The sequence below is a fragment of the Acinonyx jubatus genome, chromosome D2 (genome assembly GCF_027475565.1).
Source record: "Acinonyx jubatus isolate Ajub_Pintada_27869175 chromosome D2, VMU_Ajub_asm_v1.0, whole genome shotgun sequence".
Lineage (NCBI taxonomy): Eukaryota > Metazoa > Chordata > Mammalia > Carnivora > Felidae > Acinonyx > Acinonyx jubatus.
The window spans coordinates 84,168,275-84,173,563 of record NC_069393.1 but is presented as its reverse complement, the minus strand read 5'-3'; the positions used below and the strand labels follow the sequence as shown (position 1 = coordinate 84,173,563).

Sequence of the window (5,289 nt, the reverse complement as noted above, 5' to 3'; positions counted from 1 at the left end):
CATGGGGGGACCAAGGATGCGCTGTGGGGAGAGGGTGTCACAGATGACCCGTGCTAACAGCCCTTTGTGACATGACGTTTTAGTCCTGCCTGTCCTCAGGTGACAGGCTTGGGTCTGTGCCCCAGGGGCTCGTCCAGGGGGGTTCTGTGGGCCCTTGAGGTCGTTTAAGGGAGTGAGTCCCCAGGCAGGAGGAGAATGAGGTCAGATGACGCTGGTTTATGTGCACGTGTTGCAAAATTCGACAACGGTGAGCAAGAGAGCACAGATGTGATTTGCTACAGCTCATGCATAATCGTACTTAAGTATATAAATACTTAATTTACAGTAATTAATAGAAATGAATTTACACACAAGACACTTTGCGTCTGCCCGACACAAGGCAGGTTTGAGGACCGCCGTGTTGGCTGCTGCTGGTGATGGAAATGTGCCAATCGCTGCGTGTGCTGTGGGGGCATGGAACTGCCCATTTGCGTCTCGTCTGAGAGGTGCCGTGACTTTGTCTGCGCCCCGACATCCATCGGCTTGGGAATTCGCGAGCAGTGGGTGGAGACGGTTTCGGGAAAGGGCGTTAGTTGGTTATGTTTGAACACGGACTGCTGGTAACCACATCCCTGGGCTGCGTCACTAGCCGCCAACCGCCTGCCCGCAGGGCCCTGAGAAGGACAGCGCGTGGAGGGTCTGCAGCGGTGAGGGCGTCTGGCCGGGGGGTGGTCCCACCTGAGGGCAGAAGGTGGTGCCCAGGCTCCCCTCTGGAAACACCCTGTAGCTCTCCCTGCCTGTTTCCAGGGCCACAAAAAGCACAGGGCGCCGTCCAGACCACAAGGCTCCCAGCCTACAGCCCCTCGGGCTCCAGCATCAGGTGCTGGCCTGCTGTGAGAATGCCTCCTGGCCCGGCCTCTGCGCCCTCACCAGCACGTCTCTCTCCATCACTGCCCAAGCCCAGCACTCGCCGCGTCTCTTGGGAGCCCCACTCCCCTGTCCACGGTGGTCCTGGCCAGCTCTTGCTTGCCCTCAAACCTCCAGCTGGTGTCACCTCCAGAAAGCCTTCCCCAGTGCACCTGCCCCAGCCTGGCCCCTGCGCTCAGCTTACGTGCTACTCGTGCCCCGGACAGCACTGCGCCCACCTGCCATCGGCGAATCGTGCAGGGCTGCTCCCTGCCGGACTGGGAGCCCCAGAGGGCCCGGCTGAAGTGTAACCTCCCTCCTGCCGGGCGCGGCCCAACACCGGGAGGTGCCCCGTCAGCACGGGGGCCAGGATGGAGATCCTGTTGGGGGCACCAGCACCTCCTCCCGGCAGTGGCTCTTGGGCTCAGGAGCGTCAGAGTCCAGACATCAGTGACGCTGACAGCCAGCCCCTCAGCCCGAACCCCTGCTGAATCCCAGTGCAACCTCACACAGCTCCCTTCTTAGATGACAACGGCCCAGGTGCATGTCCCAAATCTGTGCAACACCTGCTACATCCCTCCCACTCACGCAGACCGTGGACCGGCTCCTTGTGAAGACGTAATATTTAACGGGTAATCAGAATGGATCACGGTGGCTGCTTTGGGAAGCCCGTCTCTGGCCTGGGCTGTCACCACGAAGGGCCTGCTAATGTGCAAGCCTGCATCTCTCAGGACCCCCACTCCTCTGTCCCCGGTGGGGGAGGGCCAGGAGCTGCTGACGTGGCGGCGTTTCTGGCTCCCGCGTGCGGACAGCCGTGGCCTCGTGCAGAGGAAGTGAGTCAGGCGAACGAGGCCGATGTGTCTCGTGAAATTACTGTTGGCCTTCTGGAAGCTAAATCCCGTGCAAACGTCTCACAGTGTTTTTGAAATTTATTATTTTAAGCCTATTAACAAGCTATGATGCTGGCTGTTATTTCCAAGAATAATTAATCATAGACAAACTCTAAGAATTCCAAAGAGGTTAAGCTGGTGGCTCTGCCTAATGGATTAAATGCTGTAATTAATATGCTCCTGCCGCCTCCCTTCACCGGTCTCTGTAATTAGTTCCTCTGAGCCGCTCTCCGCGTGACATGGGCCGAGGCGCCCGCTCCACACGCGGGGCATGGGTGCCAGTGAGACCCTTGGGGAGTTTGCCACATCCTGCTGGCCCATCGCTGGCCTGGCCGGGAGGGTGTGAAGGGATGCCCTGGGGACCCAGATGGGGCCTCTCCTCACCCTGGGCCAGAGCATTCCGCATTCGGGCCCTGCAGGACCTCCTGCTCCCTGCGTTGCTGCCCCAAGGCCGGGGTGTCTTGGGCAGGAAGACACCCTACCCCACCTGTGGTCACGAGACGTGAGATGTGCTGGTCTTTCATGACTGCCTCCCCTGCCTGGGGGAAATGCCGTGATACTCCTCCTGGTGACCGAGCAGGACTGGGACCCTGGACCCTGCAGTCCGTAGTGTGTCGAAGCCACACTGACAGTTTGTCCACAGGGAAAGCACAGTCACCCTGTGCTCAAAGCACAATCACGCCATGATTCCAGTGGCCATGAGCTGGAGGGGCCCAGCTGATGCTCTTGAGCCAAACCTACCTAGGACATGCTCCCACATCCCTGAGACCAAAGTCCGGGCTGTGGCTGGTCAGGGACACAGAAAGAGCAGCACCCGCAGTTGTGCAGTGATTGGTTATGAGTTGGGGGAGGTGAAGTCAAAGGAGAGGCCTCAGGAAGGACTTTGATGTGCTAACGAGGACGCCTAAGATCCCTGAAGGGAGGGCTTGCTCTTGTGGAGCTGAGGCTGTTTTCCCTCTAGTGAGGAATGAACATTAGGGCAGCAGGGGGCCCTGGAGAAACTCCTGTTCGGTATTTGCTTCAAGTATTTGCCCAAGGGCTGCAGGTTAGAAGGAAACATAACGTTACCTGCCATCTCCTTCTGGCCTTTGTTCCCACATCACTCTGGAGGGGAGCGCGACGTTGGGGCTCCAGGAAACTGAGTCTACAGGGGTCTGGAGGTTAGGCTGTTGACAAGATTGCCTTTTTCTTGTAATTTACCGAGACACGTACACTGAGGGAGACGCCTGTCCTGCAGGACTGTGACCTCTATCAGTTACCCTGGGTTTTTCCCTTTGCTTTGTTCTTGGGCAGCCGGAGAGCCCAGGAGAGTCCCGCAGATCCCACCTCGGGACGCAGGGCTGTGAGCTCGGGCTCTGCCGTCAGCCCGCCTTAATGCTCCCTCGTCACTCGCACCACATGACAGAGTGTGACGCCCGCTTTCTGACCCGTCCTTACGTAAACGCCACCTTTGTTAGGTTTTTGCTTTGGCAGCTTCCTCTGTACCCGTCTCTGTGACCGTCCTCTACCGCGATGTAACAAAGTGCCCCAAAACTTGCGGCTTAAAATAGCCAGTATTTATTTGACTGGTGACGTGGTCAGTGCCGGAGGCCGGGCTCCGTGGCAGGTCTTCTGCTCCTGGCTGTGGCCCTCGGGGACCGCCGTCAGCTGTCACTCTGCCCCTGGCCGTGGTTGGCTGACCGAGGCTGGCGTTGATCATGTGTCCAGTGGGCAGCCAGGGAGAGAGGGGCGCTGGCCACGTGCCTCCCCTGAGCAAGACCACGTTTTTCACACGGAGCTCGGGGGGCAGCAAGAGCGGGTGAGCCTCGAGGTGTGAGCCACGTTCAGATGTCCACGTCAAGTCTGCGGCTGCACCGCCGGCCAGTGCGGGGCTGGGGATGGTGGGCTTCCAAAGAGCACGGACGCAGAGGTGGGAGAAAACTGGAGGCTCGTGGCTCCCACGGCCAGAGCATGGTTCCCCACGCCACCCCCCGAGATGCTGTTTATAGCACTTTAGACAGTTCAAACCAAATAGTCTTAAATAAGTGGCAACGTAAACCGAATACTTAAATGTCTAATTCCTCTTCCGTAAAAAAGGCGAGTTCCGTCCCTAAGATGGTGACTCTGTTCCTTTTCTTAATAACGTGAGGATATTCACCTCCCCGTTTCCCCCTCAACTTTGAGTCCTAAGCTCTACGTCTCCATCGTCAAGGGTGGGAAGGGTTACACCTGTCCACAGCCACGCCCCTAGTTTCCTGCTTTGTTCTAACCTGGATCCATGTGTTAATGGATGCCCCCCCCCATCCCCCCGCCCGGGGAAAACGCTGTGGCATCAATGTCAGCCAGGCCCCTCCTGTTGCATCAGGGGCTTCTCTCCACCGTGTCCTGGATGCCTTTCCCACCGGCTCCTGCCTGGCGCCCTGCCGTTCCTTGTTTCCCCGCTCCTCTCACCAGGGACATTCTCCACTTGCTCACCGCCCTTTCTGTCTCCTTCCTGCCCTTCCCCAGGGCAGCTGCGGGCGGGCTCGGTGTGGAGCCTCTGCCCCTGAATCTGGCGCCGTCCCCTTCCTGGTCACACCTGCCCTCTCCCGGGGCGGACCCCAGCACGATGCCCTGCTCTGATGTTCACATTTTCTCACGTGCCCTCACGCTTGACTTGTAGGGTGTCAGGTGATGCTAATAGTTGCTTGAACTGATTTTCCCTCAAAATTTTAAAGAAATGACCGTGTCATCTTCTAAGATCTTCAGAGTCCCTTCTGAACTCACCAAGGGCCGCATTCCAGTCTGTGTGACTTCATTGGTGGCTTGTCTTGGTGTTTTGTTTTGTTTTGTTTTTGGAAAAATGCTGTGGTGACAGGATCTCGTTTATCTTTGATGTTCAGTGATTTTCCGATGATATCTACACATTTCTAAATATTAATTCAGTGGAACATTCTATGAGCATTTTCAACAGAGAGATTTCTGTCTTTCTGGAAAATTCTCTTCTGTTTATACATACACAGACATGCATTCACACAGTACTCTTAGTATATGTTGCATATTACATTTTTATATTATGCTGCACATCATATTGCGTATTACGTATTGTACACGATGCGTGATGTTTTATGTGTTGTATGTTGTACTGTGTCTTAAGTACATTATGTACGTTATGTACATTAGAACGTAAAATGCACACTACGTACAGTGTGGTAGGAACCTCGTGCTCTCTGTAACTCCCCTCCCCCGCTGCTACATGCTTGGTTTGGGGGCTCCTGTCAGCGGACTGCCAGCTGTCACCGGTCATCCTTCCTTGTCTCTTTTCTCTTGTATTTTCTGCCTCTCTGACTTTTCCCCACATTCTGGAAGGCCTCCTTATCTTTGTTTTCCAAATCTACTGAAGCTTTAAAACACCTGTTTGCACCTTCCAAAGCGTTTCTGCCTTCTCTGAGCAGGTGTCTCACCCCCACACTTTTCTGTTCTTCCTGTGGCACACGTGGCATCCGTGTGACTCACTCTGTCTCACTTGCCGCTCTGTTCCGTCCCCCTGCTGACT

At 56.0% G+C, this 5,289-nt stretch overlaps 1 protein-coding gene across 3 annotated transcripts in view; it reads left to right on the top strand.

Annotated features, from left to right (window-relative positions):
* TCERG1L (transcription elongation regulator 1 like) overlaps positions 1 to 5,289 on the top strand; it is a 193,625-nt gene that overhangs the window by 60,014 nt on the left and 128,322 nt on the right. The gene's annotated exons all lie outside the window — the stretch shown is intronic.